Raw genomic sequence first — 18,916 nt, forward strand, 5'->3', positions numbered from 1 at the left:
TACATCTATATTTATTTATATATATAAATAAAATTGACTCCCACAAACATTTAGTGGGATTATGGTTAATAGGGTTAAAATTATCATTTTACTTCATCTATTAATAATTTAAAAAAACTACAAAAAAGAGTTTATCTATTTCCATTATTGATATAATTGCTGAATCATATTTTGATTATCGAATTCATATATCCATACTCTATATATATAGTAGAATACACTACGTAATGTGTATAAGAGCAAGCTCCTACAAACTAATATAACGTACAAAATTGTTAATCAAGAAGTGATAATAAATGTAAAAATCGCTTTCCAGAGATAGAATCCAATGTAATAAATAGATTAATATATATATATATATATATAATTCATGTAATATTTTTAATACAAATGACAATGCATAATATCATAATTACGACAAATTTAAATGTTCAAACTAATATAATCTAAACAATTAATAATTAAGAACTGATAAATGTAGAATCGCTTTCTAAATAGAATTCAATTCAATATGTAAATTTATATATATATATATGTGTGTGTGTGATTCAGCTAAAATTTTTTTAGTATAAATGACAATGCATAATTTCAAAAATATAACAAATTTAGATTAATATTACTCAAATTATCAACATAATAATTCCTTAATTAAATGACGTAAAAACAAGTTTGATTTGCAAAAATATGAATAAATGATTGATTTGAGTTTCAAACTAATCATTCTTTTTATTAATTAGAAATGTTGTTAACATGTGATCAATAATTCACACAAAAATGACAATATTACATGATAATGAACCCTGCAACACACATGATAGAATACTACTATCATGTAAAAGTGGAGAATGGTGAAAACAAGGAAAGAATCAGAGAATTAAATATAATCAGTGCAAGTTGGAAAATAACTGTACCACATATTTTATGTAATTCCCTTATTATCAGTTTAATTGCCAATTGTACCATTTTCGTATGGCTACAAAAACCTTGTTGATTCATTTCTTTCTTCTCGTCTTCCGTTTTATTTAACTGCTTATGTAACTTGTTAAGGCTCGCGGCTTAGGAAATGGAGGATTATTATCTTTGATTTGATTTAGACTTGAATATTTTGTGATTTTTTATAATATAGCTGTTGCACCTCGCATATTAAATGGGCAAGTCAGTTCATTTAATCCAGAAGAGAATCTGTGAAGATCTCAACTCATTGAGATCGATGCAGGAGAGGTAGCAGATGCTGTTTTAATTGAAATAGTTTGGGATAGATTTTTATTGTTTAGCAATTTGTTTCAGCACTTTTTCATCAGCAGCAATACCGAGCTTGAGACGGAAATGGAATTTGGCTGGTCTGAGTGTTGGGCTTCCCTCCAATTTGGAGGAAGTTGGGCTCAAATTGTATTGGGCTTTTATCGGGCTTTAATAGGCCCAAGAACCCAGTTTTGTTAGGGTTTATATTTCAGCATATATATATATATATATGGCAGCAGAGAACAGTTGAACAACAGAGCTGCAGATTTGAAGAAGCGGCAGAACAGCAGCAGCAAAGGGGCAGCAGAACAGCACAGCAGAACAGAGGCAGCGCGCAGCTGGAGATCAAACCTCGATCGGGACGTCAAACGAACTCCGATTGAGACGAAATTTTGACAGCAGCTTCACAACACGTGGGGCTAACTTCTGAACGGTCAGAATTTCTATTCGAGCTCTGTAGGTGCTGTTTCAGCTGATTTTGTGAACCACCCGGTGTGGGTGACGAATTTAGTATTTGGGTGATCCAAGAGAGTGTTTCTCTTGAGTTTGGTGATCCAAGGGTTTACCCTTGATGAAAGACATTGTATAACCTTCATAGTGGATCGTTGATTCGGAGTTGGTCCCGTGGTTTTTCCCCACATTGGGGTTTTCCACGTAAAATTCTTGGTGTTGTTTTACTTTACTGCTTGTTGGTTGATTTGATTAGTTCCTATCTCGATTACACCAGTAGGGGAGGAAGATTAATCGCTGCGTTATTGTTTGGTTGAGTACATCCCTAACCCCAACAAGTGGTATCAGAGCTTCGGGTTAGAGAAGTTTGAGTTTTTTCGGTGTTTTCGAGATGGAGGAGTCTACAGGATCTATGTTCAAGTTGAATGCAACCAACTACTCTATATGGAAGTCTCGGATGGAGGATCTTCTATTTTGCAGGGATTTGTACGATCCTATTGAAGGGGATTCCGCGAAACCCAAAGATAAGGATGACAAGGCTTGGGAACGCACAAATCGGAAGACTATTGGTTTGATTCGGCAGTGGATAGACAATAGTATTTATCATCATGTTGCTCAGGAGACAAATGCAAAAGCTTTGTGGGATAAATTGACAAATCTCTATGCGAGGAAGACACCGCAAAATAAAGCATTCCTCGTGAAGAAGCTGGTTCATCTTCGCTTTCAGGATGGAGGTGATATGGCTGCGCACATGAGTAATTTCCAGGATATTATTAACCAGTTGATGAACCTGGAGATAATATTACCCGATGAGTTGCAGGCTTGTCTACTTTTAGGGACTCTACCGGATAATTGGGACACACTTGTGGTTGCATTAAGCAATTCTGCGCCAAACGGGAAGCTATCGTTGGCCACGGTGACAGACAGTTTATTTAATGAGGAGACCAGAAGGAAAGGCTCGGGGATTTCCATTCAGTCTGAAGCTTTGGTTACTGAACAACGGGGGAGAAGTCAAAGCAGAAATTTCTCTTCCAAGCATAGTAACTCACGTGGCAAATCGAGGGGCAGATCAAAGTCGAAGACGAGGAAAGTGGTCACTTGCTATCACTGTGGAAAGGAGGGACACTACAAAAGGGAGTGTAGAGCTCTGAAGAAAAATCAGAATGGCAACGGTGAGAGCAAGAAGGAAGAAGGTACTACAGCAGTGGCATCTGATGGAGAGACCTACATCATTTGTGATGAAGCCTATGTGAATTTCACATGTCAGGACTCTACCTGGGTTGCAGATACAGGTGCCTCGTTTCATGTCACTCCTCATCGGGATTTCTTCTCATCTTACACTACCGGGGACTATGGTTATGTGAGAATGGGGAATGGACAATCATGCAAGATTGTCGGTATTGGTGATGTCTGTCTAGAGACCGAGCTTGGCTGCAAGTTGTTTCTGAAGAAGGTGAGGCATGTTCCAGAAATTCGCCTTAACCTAATCTCGACGGGTCAGCTTGATGATGAAGGCTACAGTAATGAATTCAGCAATGGGAGATGGAAGCTCTCCAAGGGTTCGTTGATTGTGGCACGGGGTCAGAAGACCGACACTCTCTACAGGCTGCGTGCCAAACACAATTCCGGTCAGGTTAATGTTGCTGAGGATTATCCTATCGAGCTATGGCATAGGAGACTTGGGCATATCAGCGAGAAAGGTATTCAAATTCTTGCTAGAAAGCAGTCTTTGCCCGTTAAAGGTATGCACTTGAGCACTTGTGATCACTGTTTAGCTGGTAAGCAGAGGAGAGTTTCTTTTGTTAGAAGTCGTCCCTCTAGATGCCATCATATACTTGATCTTGTGCATACAGATGTTTGTTTTATGTCGGATAGATCTCTTGGTGGTGCTCTCTATTTTGTGACATTTATAGATGATCACACCAGGAAAGTTTGGGCTTACCCTATGAGAACTAAAGATCAGGTGACTGAGATTTTCAAGAACTTCCATGTAGCAGTGGAAAGAGAAACAGGCATGAAGTTGAAATGTGTCAGAGCTGATAATGGTGGTGAGTATAGAGGTCCTTTCGAGAACTATTGCAGGACTCACGGTATCAAACTTGAGAAGACGGTACCGAAGACACCACAACAGAACGGGCTTGCAGAGAGGATGAACCGCACAATTGTTGAGAGAGTTCGTTGTATGCTTTCTCAAGCGAAACTGTCTAAGCCTTTCTGGGGCGAGGCAATGAGGTCAGCGGTTGATCTTATTAATCTTACACCGTCAGTTGCACTTGATGGAGATGTACCCCAGCAGGTGTGGACCGGCAAGAAAGTATCATACAAGCATCTCAGAGTCTTCGGGTGCAGGGCATCTGTTCACATTCCTCGAGATGAAAGATCAAAACTTGATGCCAAGGCAAAACAGTGCATCTTCTTGGGTTATGCACATGAAGAGTTCGGGTACAGGCTTTGGGACCCTGATAGCAAGAAGATCATCAGGAGCAGGGATGTTGTCTTCTTTGAGGACCAGACAATCGAGGATTTGCAAAAGTTAGAGAAGGCCAAAGTAGGCAATCCTCACGAGATCTCTATTCCTGTACCGGTTGATGTAGAGCATCCAATGGAAGAAGTACCTGGTGAGTATGAAGAAACCACGACTGGGGGTGAGATTCCTCAGGTAGATGATGATGTGACTACGGATGATACAGGCTCGCAGTTACAGTTAGAGCCTGCAGATGTACCTAGACAATCTGATAGAATAAGACGATCATCTACAAGATATCCGCCTCATGAATATGTGCTACTGACTGACGGGGGAGAACCTGAGTGCTATGATGAAGCTGTGGCACATGAGTACAAGGAGCACTGGTTGAAGGCGATGAATGAGGAGATGAACTCCTTGTCTGAAAATCACACGTATGACCTAGTGAAGCTACCGCAAGGTAAGAGAGCATTGAAGAACAAATGGGTCTACAGGTTGAAGACAGAGAACTCGCGACCTCGATACAAAGCTCGACTGGTAGTGAAAGGTTTCAACCAGAAGAAAGGAGTTGACTTCGAGGAGATCTTCTCGCCCGTTGTCAAGATGTCATCGATCCGAGTTGTTCTCGCACTGGCAGCTAGTCTGAACTTGGAGATCGAGCAGCTCGATGTAAAAACAGCTTTCCTGCATGGTGACTTGGAGGAAGAAATATATATGGAGCAGCCTGAAGGATTCCGAGTTAAAGGTAAGGAGCATTTGGTGTGCAGGCTGAGAAAGAGCTTGTATGGGCTTAAGCAAGCACCTCGGCAGTGGTACAAAAAGTTTGACTCTTTCATGTTGAGCCATGGCTACACACGGACAACTTCAGATCATTGTGTGTTCGTGAAACAATTCTCGGATGGTGATTTTATCATTTTACTGTTATATGTGGATGATATGTTGCTTGTCGGTCATGATATGAGCAAGATTGCAGAGTTGAAGAAAAAGCTCAGCAAGTCCTTTGCCATGAAGGATTTGGGACCGGCAAAGCAGATCCTTGGGATGCATATTTCTCGTGACAGATCAAGTGGAAAACTTTGGCTTTCTCAAGAGAAGTACATCGAGAAGATTTTGGATCGGTTCAACATGGGTAATACTAAACCAGTTTCATCACCACTTGCTTCTCATTTCAAACTTAGCTCGAAGCAATGTCCTACAAGTGAGAAGGAGAAAGAAGAGATGAAGAAAGTTCCTTACTCATCAGCTGTAGGAAGTTTAATGTATGCCATGGTCTGTACAAGGCCAGATATTGCTCATTCTGTTGGTGTGGTAAGTCGTTTTCTCTCTAATCCGGGGAAAGAGCATTGGAATGCGGTTAAATGGATCCTGAGGTATCTCAGAGGAACATCCAAGGTGTGTTTACACTTTGGCACTGGTAAGCCGGAGTTAGTGGGCTACACGGATGCAGATATGGCAGGAGATATCGATTCCCGGAAATCCACTTCGGGATACTTGATGACTTTTGCAGGGGGAGCTATCTCATGGCAGTCAAGGCTTCAAAAGTGCATCGCTTTGTCTACAACGGAAGCCGAATACATTGCGGTGACCGAAGGTTGCAAGGAGATGTTGTGGTTGCAAAAGTTTTTGCAGGAGTTGAGCTTGAAGCAAGAAAGGTATGTTCTACACTGTGATAGTCAAAGCGCCATTCATCTTTGCAAGAATCCCACTTTCCATTCGAGGTCGAAGCATATCGATATCAAGTTTCATTGGATTAGAGATGTGTTGGAGTCCAAGCTGGTGAAGCTAGACAAAGTGCACACCGATGAGAATGGAGCTGATATGATGACAAAACCTCTCGCTAGGGAGAAACTTCATGTTTGCCGAAGTATAGCCGGTATGCTTGAAGCCTCCAAATAGTCGGGAGGGGGAGTTTGTTGGGCTTCCCTCCAATTTGGAGGAAGTTGGGCTCAAATTGTATTGGGCTTTTATCGGGCTTTAATAGGCCCAAGAACCCAGTTTTGTTAGGGTTTATATTTCAGCATATATATATATATATGGCAGCAGAGAACAGTTGAACAACAGAGCTGCAGATTTGAAGAAGCGGCAGAACAGCAGCAGCAAAGGGGCAGCAGAACAGCACAGCAGAACAGAGGCAGCGCGCAGCTGGAGATCAAACCTCGATCGGGACGTCAAACGAACTCCGATTGAGACGAAATTTTGACAGCAGCTTCACAACACGTGGGGCTAACTTCTGAACGGTCAGAATTTCTATTCGAGCTCTGTAGGTGCTGTTTCAGCTGATTTTGTGAACCACCCGGTGTGGGTGACGAATTTAGTATTTGGGTGATCCAAGAGAGTGTTTCTCTTGAGTTTGGTGATCCAAGGGTTTACCCTTGATGAAAGACATTGTATAACCTTCATAGTGGATCGTTGATTCGGAGTTGGTCCCGTGGTTTTTCCCCACATTGGGGTTTTCCACGTAAAATTCTTGGTGTTGTTTTACTTTACTGCTTGTTGGTTGATTTGATTAGTTCCTATCTCGATTACACCAGTAGGGGAGGAAGATTAATCGCTGCGTTATTGTTTGGTTGAGTACATCCCTAACCCCAACACTGAGCTGCCCAAAGATCTCCTAGACAAGATCTCCGTTGGCTAACCGACCTTGCCGATCATGTTCGGTTCAGAGCTGTCTGCAGAACCTGGGCAAGTACAGGTCCACCCTCAAGGTAAATCTTTAATTGAAGTTCGGCATGATTGATCGTTAGTTGAATATGAGCTAGCTCTGCTGTATTTATAGAGAGATGTTATCTCTAATTTCTGCAATATCTAATATTCTCTGCAATGAATGAACAATTTAAAGGGTTCCCCCTCAAATGCCGTGGGCGATCCTTCCTTACCATCTGGACGCCGATGCTCGTACTTTCCTCAACATTTCAGAGAACAAATTCTACCAGTTCAAGTCACCTGAATTTCTTGGTAAAAGATGCTGCGGTTCCTTCCATGGTTGGTTGGCTTTGGTGGATGAAACTCCGGTTATTTCACTCTACAACCCCCTCAGTGATGAGAAAATCCTCCTCCCAAAGCTTAAGACGGGGCTACCCGAAGTTCTAAGATTTCAAAAGGAGCACCCGGATTATCCCTTATCTTATGAGGGGTGCCGACTTATTTGAAGGGATTAGACATGAGGCATTACATTGTGGTCGTCCTGTCACAAAGTCCCGCTCTAGGTCATCATCGAGATTGCTGGGCAGCCTTGCTCTATGGTAAAAGAGCGAGAAGATTAGCATTTTGCAGATTGGGAGATGAATCATGGAATGTCATAGAAGAAAATGAACCATGTGAGAATTACAGCAGTATAATCTTTCATAAGGAGAAACTATATGCGATCGAGTCGACTGGAAGAATCATCAGTTGTGACCTCAATTTTCCTTGAGAAATTACTGAGATTCGGCTACGAGGGGAACTAACCCCTGCAGGACATGCTTACTTGACTGAGATACTCGGTGCTATAGTATATGCCGTGGCCAGCTATGGTTATTGGGGTGGTCTGTTGTCTTTCGACATCTTTGAGATGGACGAGATTGCTGAAAGATCAGTGGAGGTTAACAATTTGCATGGCCATGCACTGTTCTTGAGTTCCATAAGCGCAATCTCCTCTTTGGCCTTCGAAGTTCCAAAATGCAGAGAGAATTGCATCTATTTCCTCGTTCATGTACAAGTAAGTTCAGCCAACTAGCAACTACATTATTGAACCAACCAACCGTTTAGAGGGCGCCCACGACCTGAACGAGGCTGGTGGTGTTGGACGATGGCTTCCCACAAACCCCGTTGGATTTTTCTTCTTCAGTGAGAAGTTAGGAATAATCCAACTTGATTCATTAATGTTTGTTGAAACGATAAATAGGCTGTGAGCCTTTACATGAAAGGGGAAACTAATTATTCCTATATGACCAATATCTATGATTACTATATATGTTACAATGTGCCCATTATACATGGATACAATTTACGTTTATCCTTAATAATCCCCCTCAAGTTGGAGCATGTGGATTACGAATGCCCAACTTGGAAAGAATAAAACGGAAGCGATCTCGACCCAATGCGTTCATGAAAATATCTGCCAATCGAAGTCGCGTGGCTAGATGGTCGGTGGTCACAAGCCCTATCTTGATGTGTTCATGAACAAATTGACAGTCGATCTCAATGTGCTTTGTCCGCTCGTGAAAAACAGGATTAGCTGCAACGTGTAGTGTAGCTTGATTATCACAAAATAGATTAGTCGGTGGAGTCATATGTACCCCGATAGAAGAGAGAAGACTTCGTAACCGTCGTTTGTTTATTTGTCTTCCATAAAACCGGGCACCCTCCTAGAGTAATAAAATATCCTGTGATAGAACAACGAGTCAAGGGACAACTTGCCTAGTCTGAATCACAAAACGCTTCAAGCTCAAGACCTGTAGGCCGTAGAAAAATTCCTTGACCGGGAGATTACTTTAAGTAACGAAGAACCCGCATAGCAACATCCCAATGATCCCGGCGAGGCTCCTGCATAAATTGAGCTAAGATGTGTAGAGAATAACTGATTTCCGGCCTTGTAATGGTTAAATAGATAAGCCTCCCGATCAGCCGTCTGTACTTGTCAGGATTCAATAATAAGTCATTGGAACTCGTGGAAAGTCGATGACGCTGCTCCATGGGGAAAGATGATGGTCGCGATGCCAACATACCACATTCGGTCAATATATCGAGTATATATTTTCGTTGACTGAGGAAAATACCAGAATTCATTCTAGTAATTTAAATACCAAGGAAATACTTCAGAGGTCCGAGGTCCTTAATACGGAAACATTTATCTAGATATCTTTTAAAAGAATCACATTGATTAGAGCTGTTGCTCACTATGATTAGACGGTCGACATAAACCAACACCCTAACCTAGCTCGAAAATCTCCATGGGCCCTTTATTCTCCTTTGCTTCTTGGTCTCGGCCTATCGTTTGATCTGTTTCCCAGGCCTGTTGAGCTGAATTGGACCCAGCTCCATCTCTGGGCCTCTCTTTCGCCTTTGGGCTTAACTCCTGTGTTGCTGACCCATCTCTGGAGTCAGGCCCGAATTCTTCATTCCGCCTCTGCAAACTCATGGGCTCAGCTCCGCCTAGAAATAATGGGCTCCCTTTTCCTTGTTGCCTTGATTCCTCATTTTCCGTGGCAAAAGAAAGGAAAAATTGTCTCACAAAACCGAACATCCCTCGATACCAACATTTGCCTATTCTTCAGATCGTAAAGTCTCCATCCCTTCTTTCCCTGAGGATATCCAATAAAAACACATTTGCGAAACCTAGGTTCAAACTTATCCTTGGTTCACGTATATGCATAACATAACGACCCAAAAACTCGTAAATTCGAGTAATTAGGTAGTTTACCAAAAAATATCTCGTGTGGACTTTTGTTGTCGAATAATGGTGTCGAAGTGATATTAATCAAATGGACAGCTGTCGAGACACACTCTCCCCAAAACCGTGTCGGTAATGAAGCTTGGAACATGAGTGCCCTTGCAACGTTGAGAATGTGCCGATGCTTCTTTTCTACTCGACCATTCTGCTGAGGTGTATCTGTACAAGACGTCTGATGCACAATGCCATGTGTAGAGAAAAAGTCTTATATCTCCCTTGATAAGAACTCCATCCCATTATCACTTCTTAGAACCTTAATCGTGCAATCAAATTGATTCTTGATCAAATTATAGAAATCAATTATAAATCGCCGAGCTTCAGATTTTTCTCGCAACAGATATACCCACACACCTCGACTAAAATCATCCACAATGGTTAAGAAATAATTGGCTCCATTGGCCTTAACTCTGTATGGCCCCCATAAATCGCAATGTATTAATTGAAACGGGTACTCAACTTTATTCTTGCTCAATTGAAATTGTGAGCGTGTCTGTTTCGCTCTAAGGCATATATCACACTCCTTATTGCTTCTTTCACCGAAATCTAAATTAATACCATTCAATTTCATCAGACGAGATGGATAACCAAGCCTCTGGTGCCATAGATCCGCAGATTCCTCCACGACTGTCTGGCATGTCTGCGATGCGGTAGCCACTCGCCTCAGGTAATAGACCCCCCTTTGAAGCTCACTTACTCCAAGCATCCTCCTCGAGGTGCGGTCCTGTATAACACATAGATCGCCATAAAATGTCACGTAACAATTCATCTCTTTTGATAATCGCGCAATGGAAATTAAATTGCAATTGAAAATTGGCGCATAAAGTACGTCCGTAATTTCCATCACGCCTGCAATTTATACATTTCCCGTTCGGGTGGCCTGTACCATGCCACCATTAAGAATATACACCAGTGCTCCTCCCTTGATTGAGATGGTTCTTGAAAAATTTTCGAGGCATCCCGTCATGTGCCTCAATGCTCCTGTGTCCAAAATCCATTCATCTTGCAAATCTACGAAATTAAACTTATTATCGATTAGCCGGTTTAGGTCCATGGTGTCATGTGAGAGCACGAACAGTAATCGGTTAAATTGGTCATCGGGAAGGGCCTCCAATCTCTCAATCGGCGATCCACTTCCCTGTCCGATCTGGGCTGCATGCACACGATCTAGGCCACGCTGGGCTTGAGTTTTTGTCTTCAGCCCACTGCTTGGCCTGACTTGCCCTTGTCCGGGCCCCTTTCCTTGGATTCGTCTTGGACTTGGAGTGCTAAGATGGGTACCCAATAAGGGCCCAACAAGTACTTTTTGTGTGGCCTATCTTTCCACAGTGCTCACAGACTAGCCTCTCCCCAACTTCTCCCTGCAATTTACTGAGCCCCCCCGCGTGTACTCTGTTCTTGCATTCGCAAAGAAAACAGCAGATTCCGGAGTCAATTCTCGGGCTCTCGTGACCGATCTTTGCCGTTCTTCGTTTGATACCATCTTGTACACTTTGTTTAAATTTGGCATCGGCTCAATACTGAGAATCGTTGAGCGAATCGTGTTGAATTCCGAGGTGAGTCCCATGAGGAACTGGAAACACTTCTCCGTTTCCCTCTGCGCTACCATCACGGCTCCTGCCCCCACAGCTATAACCCTGGTGCTCCAGGTAAAACTCCAATTCATCCCACAGCAACTTCAATTTGCTGTAATATTCCCGAATACTCAATCCTTCCTGCCGTAAAAGACAAATATCGGTTTTGATTTGGAAAACCCTAGATTAATTTCCCTCTGAATATCTCTCTTTCAGATCGTCCCACAAGCTTATGGCATCCACCGCGTATGCGACTGTCGCCTGAAGACTCCCATCCATGGCGTCGAACATCCATGCCAGAATTGTCGAATGGCATCTCTCCCAGCGATCTCTGAGAGGGTCGTTCTCTTCTGGCTTCTCTAGACTCCCATCGATGAAGGGCAGTTTGTTTCTAGCCCGAAGAGCGATCAACATGGCTCGTGACCATGTCAGGTAATTGTCGCCATTAAGCATGCAACCGATTATTTGGGCGCCTGTGCCGTCTGACGAACCGAGACGATAAACTGGCGGAATTTTCATGCTCTTACCCGAGCTATCCCCTGCCTCTCTGTTTTTAGACGAGTTTCTATCCAGCCTTGGACTTCTCTCATCTTCACTCACACCCAACATTCTGAAGGTCGGAAACGTTTAATTGATCCAGGAGCGTTGTTTCTCTGATACCATGAGAAGTTTGGAATAATCCAACTTGATTCATTGATGTTTGTTGAAACGATAAATAGGTTGTGAGCCTTTACATGAAAGGGGAAACTAATTATTCCTATATGACCGATATCTATGATTACTATATATGTTACAATGTGCCTATTATACATGGATACAATTTAAGTTATCCTTAATATTCAGGATCCTGACCAGTCGGGGGCTGGGGACATTGTCCCCAACTATCACCCACCCGTCCAGGCAGGGATGGACCCAAGGGGGTTGGAGGCGGCAGTCGCAGCACACACACACAACCCCTCCCCCCGACCCTTAATTCAAATCTTGCGCCTATCCCTGCCTCCAGGTTGTCGGTGGCCTCTGGAGTCGCCGCCAACCTAGAGCTGGAGGTTGATGGTGGCCTGAGACAGCACCGAACAAACGGATTTTTCAGTTGAAACGGGGCCTCACGCCCCTCCTTCAGTTGAACTTCCTTATTGGGAACAAATTTATCGTTTTCATTTTGTTTCGTTTACTTGTTATTTGTCTAATATCCCTGACATGAGTTTTAAATGGCCACATCGCAGCAAACTGGATGCCTCGTAAAATTTCTGAATCAACGATCCGGTAGTTTGGATTCCCAATGCAAAGGGTAGCTTCCCCATCAAACGGAACTATCCTATGCAATTCGTCAATGGACTTTGCAGGATGCTTATTTTTTTACGACAGTGAGAATCCTCGTCGCGAAGCGGAAACATGCATATAAGAGCAAGCATCTGTAGGAGGGAAAAAAATTCACCCAAATGCGAATAATTTTCTTAGTCTGTTCTTGGTAGAGTTGTGATATGTGGGAATTAGTATCTGGGAGTGACTATTACTATGTAAGATTTCTTCCATAAATATCTCATCGGCTTCCTCTATGTAAAATTCAATGAATTCATCAAAGACTCAATGTCCTAGTTTGTTAAGAATTAAAGTTGATTTACTTGAAGCTTGATTTTGACCGAAAGAGGTTGTGTTTAGTTTCTAATATATTTTAATGTTCCTTGGTTAAGTGTGCCGTGAGTCTTTAGATTAGTCTAGACTTTCTAGAGAATTTAGGATACTTAATCCATAATTATTCTAGAGTTTTCCTTGAGGTCTACAAATTGAGCACCAGAGTTATGCTACGGGTGTAAGGTCTTGAAATGTATACAAAGAGTGAGCAAGTAGTGTCCTCAACATGTACTTTGTGAGCAAGTAATATCCACAACTTGTATTACACAAGTCGCGTGTCTTCCATATATAATCATATTTAGATGGTGTGCTATCTCTCAAGTTATCTCCAGCAGTGTTGGTTGCTCGGTTTTGGGCTAGTGCATTCACACTGCGGTTTCTCTACATGGTGTCAGAGCTACTTTAGTGGTAACTATGTACGTGTGTCAAGATCATCGGGTGAAGAAGCTTGGTTACTCTAAATATGGATTTTAATTATCGCGTATGCGGGCTCGGTATCGAGTTCTTGAATCAGTCCAATTACTGGATGTGGAAGTCCTGCATAGAGTCGTATCTCGTTGCGGAAGACTTGTGGGGTGTTGTGGGAGGTGATGACACTATTGCTCCGGAGGATGATACTGGGACGTGGCATCAGGTGAATGCAAAGGCGGTATCCGTCCTGAAGATCAGCTCTATCTCTCCGGACTTTTTCATGCACATCGCACGGTGCACCTCGGCTAGCTCGATATGGGAGACCCTATATCGGTTGTTTAACAAGGATACACGAGAGGCTAATGCGGACATGCCCCCGTTGGAGGATGCAGATGCCTATGTCAAGGGTGGTACTGTGCGATGCCCCCTATCATTCTTGACTAGCTATTCGAAAATAATTTCAAATTAGGCGACGACCTTGATTTCTTTGGATGTGATAACTACCCGGATTTTGAAGATGAGGATTGGGACTTAGTCCTGGAACAAAAAGAAACTATGGAGGTGGATATCTCGAATGGTGCTGAGGGAGATAAATTCTCTGAGATAATAGTGAGCTCTGCTGCTGTGGAAGTTGATACTTGTGATATGAAATTTTCTTGATTTTTTGATTTTTTCTTAAAAATATCTATAGATGTAGATTTGTGGGACTTTTCTTTATTTTCTCGGTTTTTAAGCTTTCTTTAATAATTTTTTATTTTCATTTGAAAGATTTTTTAAAAGATACAAATATAGATTTTGAGATTGGTCATTATTTTCTCGGATTTTAAGCTTTTCTTAAAAAGGAATTTTTAAGTTTTTAAAAACATATAGATATAGATTTATGGGACTGGTATTTTTGTATTATTTTATGATTTTTTATAAATTATAAATATTTTATGAGAAGATGTAGTCTGGATTAAAAAGTAATGTAATTTCCTTTTAAAGAAAAAAAATTAAATAATATTTTCATAGATATAATGTGTTATACATTTACTTTTCAAAAAGCATATCAGAACATCTTTTGGGTTAATAATTATAATTTTTTTTATAAATATAATTATGATGTGTTACATTACAAATAGCGAAGGTATTACATAAATTGTGACCAAATCCACCTCTGAAAAATATTGTTACTACTAGAGTTTTTCAATTTTTCACATGAATGCGCATGTGTTTATTTTAGTACCCCTATAATAGACTTCAAAAGGTGAGTTCTTTAACTCCTTTTTTTTTATCGCAAATTAACTTTTTACAGAATTTTTTGGTTCTCCAAGTTTACATATGTGTTAACATAAGATATGATGTAACACCATGAATCGTGACAATATTGAAGGCAAAAAAATCATCTTATTGTTATTGAAATTTTTCTTTTTAATTTTTTATGCATAGCCTTGATAATATTGGATTTTTCAACACTTATATTTCTTTTATATAATTTTTTTTCTTTTAGCCTATTCATGAAATTAAATTACTATTAGTATTATATATTTAATAGTATATTGTTAGTGATTTTAAATGACTATTTTGTTTGAGTGCGATTATAAATTACTATTTTCAACAATTCATAACAAATATATTTTATATAATAAAATTAGCAAAGAAAAAGATCACATATTATCTTGTGCAACACACGGGCACTACGACTTGGAATGATATATTGTTATTTGGCCTCAAAATGCTTGGTTGTTGAATGAAATTTTCTCGATTTTTTGAGTTTTTTAAAGCAATAAATAATTTAATTTTTTAATGAATATATATAGATGTAGATATTGATTTGTACAACCATTCATTATCTTCTCAATTTTTTAGCTTTCTTTAAAAAAGAATTTTTAAAATTTTTAAAAGATATAAATATAAATTTTGGCATCAATTTACTAAAAAATATCTTTGTCTATGTGACGAGCTAAATATAACAATATAATGTAATTTATTTTTTAGAAGAATAAAGTATCAAGTATCTATAATAAAACGGTCCTTATGAGGTAATGTTAAAATCGAAAGTATCGCATATTTACTAGCAACTTGATTTCTAAATTAATAATGGGTCAATTTCTCAGTAAAAAAAAAGTTTATTCCATCACCAAAAAAAATGTGGAATTCATTATTTATTAGTCATGATTGTAAAGCGTTTTTATTTAAGAAGTGCTGTGGGTATACAACGTGAACGTCTATAAATAAGTTTGTTGCTAATTAACTAATAAAAAATAAAGTTAAGTAAGAAAAGAGAAACGAAGGCAGTAAAAAAGGGAAAAAAAAATCGATGACCTTATATTAAAGGTGGGGAGATCATACTACAAGGTGGTCATGACCAAGTCGATGTTCGAAGCAGATTAGTCCTATTTAATAAGTTAAGAATACCCGTGATATCATTAGGAAAAAAATGTTGGGAGAGATAATCATCATTAACATAAACAATGAATTAAGCTTATAGGTATAAAAATATTTCTTTCAGTTGGTAGCCGAGGCTCGCTTGAAATATGATCCATATCTAGATTGATTTGACTAGTAGTAGAGGCTTTTTGAAACGCGTGATCTTTATCTAAATTGATTGAGGTCCTTTTATATGTTAAAGAAAAAATAAAATACAAAAACAGTTTGAAAATTATTGAAAATCCATGAGCTTCAGAATGAGAAAAGTGAAAGATTAATAAAAGGGCACTAAAAATTCATCCATAAGATCAAACTCTAAAACCTCTTTATTTTAGACGGAGGGCAACCACATCCATCTTCGGTTTCTCCATTTAGTTTGGATAAGCTGAAGAGAAGCCTATGCCCTACAAATATTAAGCTTGGTTTGGGAGAGCTGTCGCTGAAATAAAAATGCTAATGTGTTTAGATTTAGAAAATTTTTTTAACTCAACTTCACTCATCTTCAATTCAATAACACAATTATTACTTTTATCTTTTTTTAAAAAAAAATTGACCATTCAATTCAATTTTTAATACTAAATTTCTTCAACTATTCATTACTTTTTCCACAATTCAACAACACAATCATTACTTTATCTCAACTATTTATTATTTTTTCACACTTTTTCTCATAATTCAACAACACAATCATTGCAAACCAATTAAAATCAAAACTTAACTCAACTCGACTCAAGTACCAAACACATAAATGTTCATTTTAGAATAATCACGTAACAATTTGAAACTGGTGAAATTAAAATTAATGCTTAAAATAGGGAGTAAGCATTAGCAGTTTTTATAAGTACTTGATAGAGAAAATCACATTTCTAATCGCAAAAATCAATCAATCATGATTTTGAAAGATCATACCAAACATTGCTTCCACTTAACATAAGAGCTTATTCAACTGCCAAATCATGATATTTAAAATGAGTGCTTATTCAACTACCACCACACTCCCAAATGAAGCTAACCATACACATTGATCTAACACTTTTTATTGGCCTAGCATTGATTTTGGAAACTGCCAAGCGACTGCACACATTAACTTCACTTCGAATTCATGGCTATTAAAATCATTTTCCACAATATCAATTTTTTGACGTTCAACACCATGATGGTTGTGAGGCGGTCAGCAGTCGGTTCGCCTGCATTTTAGACCAATCGGATTCCATTTCCTGCCCAAACCCGAAGAGCATAAGTTATCTTGGTCCTGCTGAGACCAAAAGAAGCAAATAAATAAGATTCTGGTGGTGTGTAACTGCATCGTGCCATTGCACCAACAATGCAGTATTCCGTTTCACTTTTTCTTTATGTGTTTTTCTCTCGATGAAATCACAAATATGCTACCCTATTAATAGAGATCAATTTCATTGCAGTATCTGATTGAACCTGGTAACTAGATGCTTCGAACTTTATCTGACCATACTTTTCCTTAGAGGCAGCCCAATTTCAAGGAAGCAACTCTGACCTATTAGTGAGAAGCAAGCCGGATCAGATATTAGTTCTTTTTTTTTTATCAGTTTAGTTGTCAATGATACCTTGAGCCTGGCCCCTCAAGGTAATCTCTAGCTAATTGAAAACTGACATTTTTCATGGTTGGTTGAATTTCTCAAGTCGCCTGAGTTTCTCGGTAAAAGATGTTGTGGCTCCTCCCTTGCTTGGTTGGCTTTAGTGGATCGAATTCCAGTTATTTAACTCTGCAACCCGCTCATCGATGAGACAATCCTCCTCCCAAAGCTCACAGCGGGGTTCCCTGCGGTTAGAAATTCCAAGAAGACCGCTAAGATTATCTCTTCCAATCTTACAAGCCGTGGCAGCTTAGCATTTATGAATGAGCAAGACATAAAGGTTTACTTCGTTGACACCGTCCTCCTGTCAAAAAGTCCTGCTCTTAGGTCATCGGGATTGTTGGGCAGTTTTGCTTTGATACAATAATGTTGACATTAGCATTTTATCGATTTGGAATGAATCATGAGATGTCACAGAAGAAGATGAACCATGTCGCAAGAGTATATTGGTCTAATCTTTCAGGAGAAACTATATGCAATAGACTCCAGAAGAAGAATCATCATTTGTCACCTCAACTTTCCTTGACAAAGAATTTAAATTCGGATACAAGAAGGACCATACCCCGAAGGACGTTTATCCTTGACCGTGATAAGTACTCTGCGCTTTAATAGTATTTGCCATTGCCAGATTGGGTTATTCGGGTGGTTTGTTGCCTTTCTTTGCCTTTGAGCTGGACTGGACTGCAGATCATTAAAGGTAACAATTTGCAGGCCACGATGCACTGTTCTTGAGTTCCATATGCTCCATGCCCTTTTTGGTCTATGAAGTTCCATAATGCAGAGACAATTGCCTCTATTTCCTCGACACTTTCGAGGGGAGAAATGATGTTTACACAAAAGGAGGTTACAAAATTATGTTCTGTCAACTTGAATGTGCGAGATATTCGACTAGAGGTCTTGCTTTTATTGCGAAATCAAGATTGCCCAATGCAGACATGCATGGCATTGGTATCACGATCACTATTACCCCCCACCAATGCTGAAACAGGATGCTCGGTATGTTCCTTCACGTACATGTAAATTCAGTCACCTAGCTACTGCATTACACTGCTAACCATTCCTAGCTTCTTATCGTAGCGAAGTGAAATTTGATAGTTTTTGCCAGACTCCACTTGGAAATTACTCACGCGTCTATGGTGCATGTGTAGCCTTATGTTTGACATCTAGCTGATTGCCTTTTCTAGTGCTCATGTATATCAGTTTTTAGGCCATCACTTTTGCAGCTATGGCAAACCTTGCAGAACTCTGAATGTTGGATTCCGTGGCATTTGTTTTTCTTTGTTGGCTGCTTACTGAGGAAAGCCTAATGTCTTCTATGGCTGCATTCGGGAAAGCTGATTTTATAATGAATATTGACGGTGGGGGGCTGGAAAAGAAGACAACATAATACTGAAGAATAAACAAAGACTTCTTTTTTATAATAAAGAAATTCTTACTAAAATCATTTTCAATCATGAGAATCTTTTGTTTGATGTATTATTATATGAACGGTGCCTGAACCTCGCATGGATGGGATTAACATTCGCATTGTGCTACTTTTATGGGGAGAAAGAAGAACAAAAAGAAAAAGGAAAAAGCTGAGTTCCTCACGTGAGACCAAGACCTTTTGAAGGTATGTTTTAATTTGTGTATTTTGAGGAAAACCGAAGATTCCAAGATTCTCTCGGGGCAAGTCTTTGTCTATGTTTCAATTTTA

The 18,916-nt window shown here is 39.8% G+C and overlaps 1 long non-coding RNA gene across 1 annotated transcript; it reads left to right on the plus strand.

Moving 5' to 3' along the window:
• The first annotated feature begins 10,919 nt into the window (after positions 1–10,919).
• On the plus strand, positions 10,920–12,848 carry LOC116202021. The gene is made up of 3 exons (XR_004155972.1): positions 10,920–11,233; positions 11,375–11,590; positions 12,382–12,848. It is a non-coding gene; the product is annotated as an uncharacterized LOC116202021 (long non-coding RNA).
• Positions 12,849–18,916: the final 6,068 nt, after the last annotated feature.

This window comes from Punica granatum, chromosome 3, assembly GCF_007655135.1.
Source record: "Punica granatum isolate Tunisia-2019 chromosome 3, ASM765513v2, whole genome shotgun sequence".
Taxonomy (NCBI): Eukaryota; Viridiplantae; Streptophyta; class Magnoliopsida; order Myrtales; family Lythraceae; genus Punica; species Punica granatum.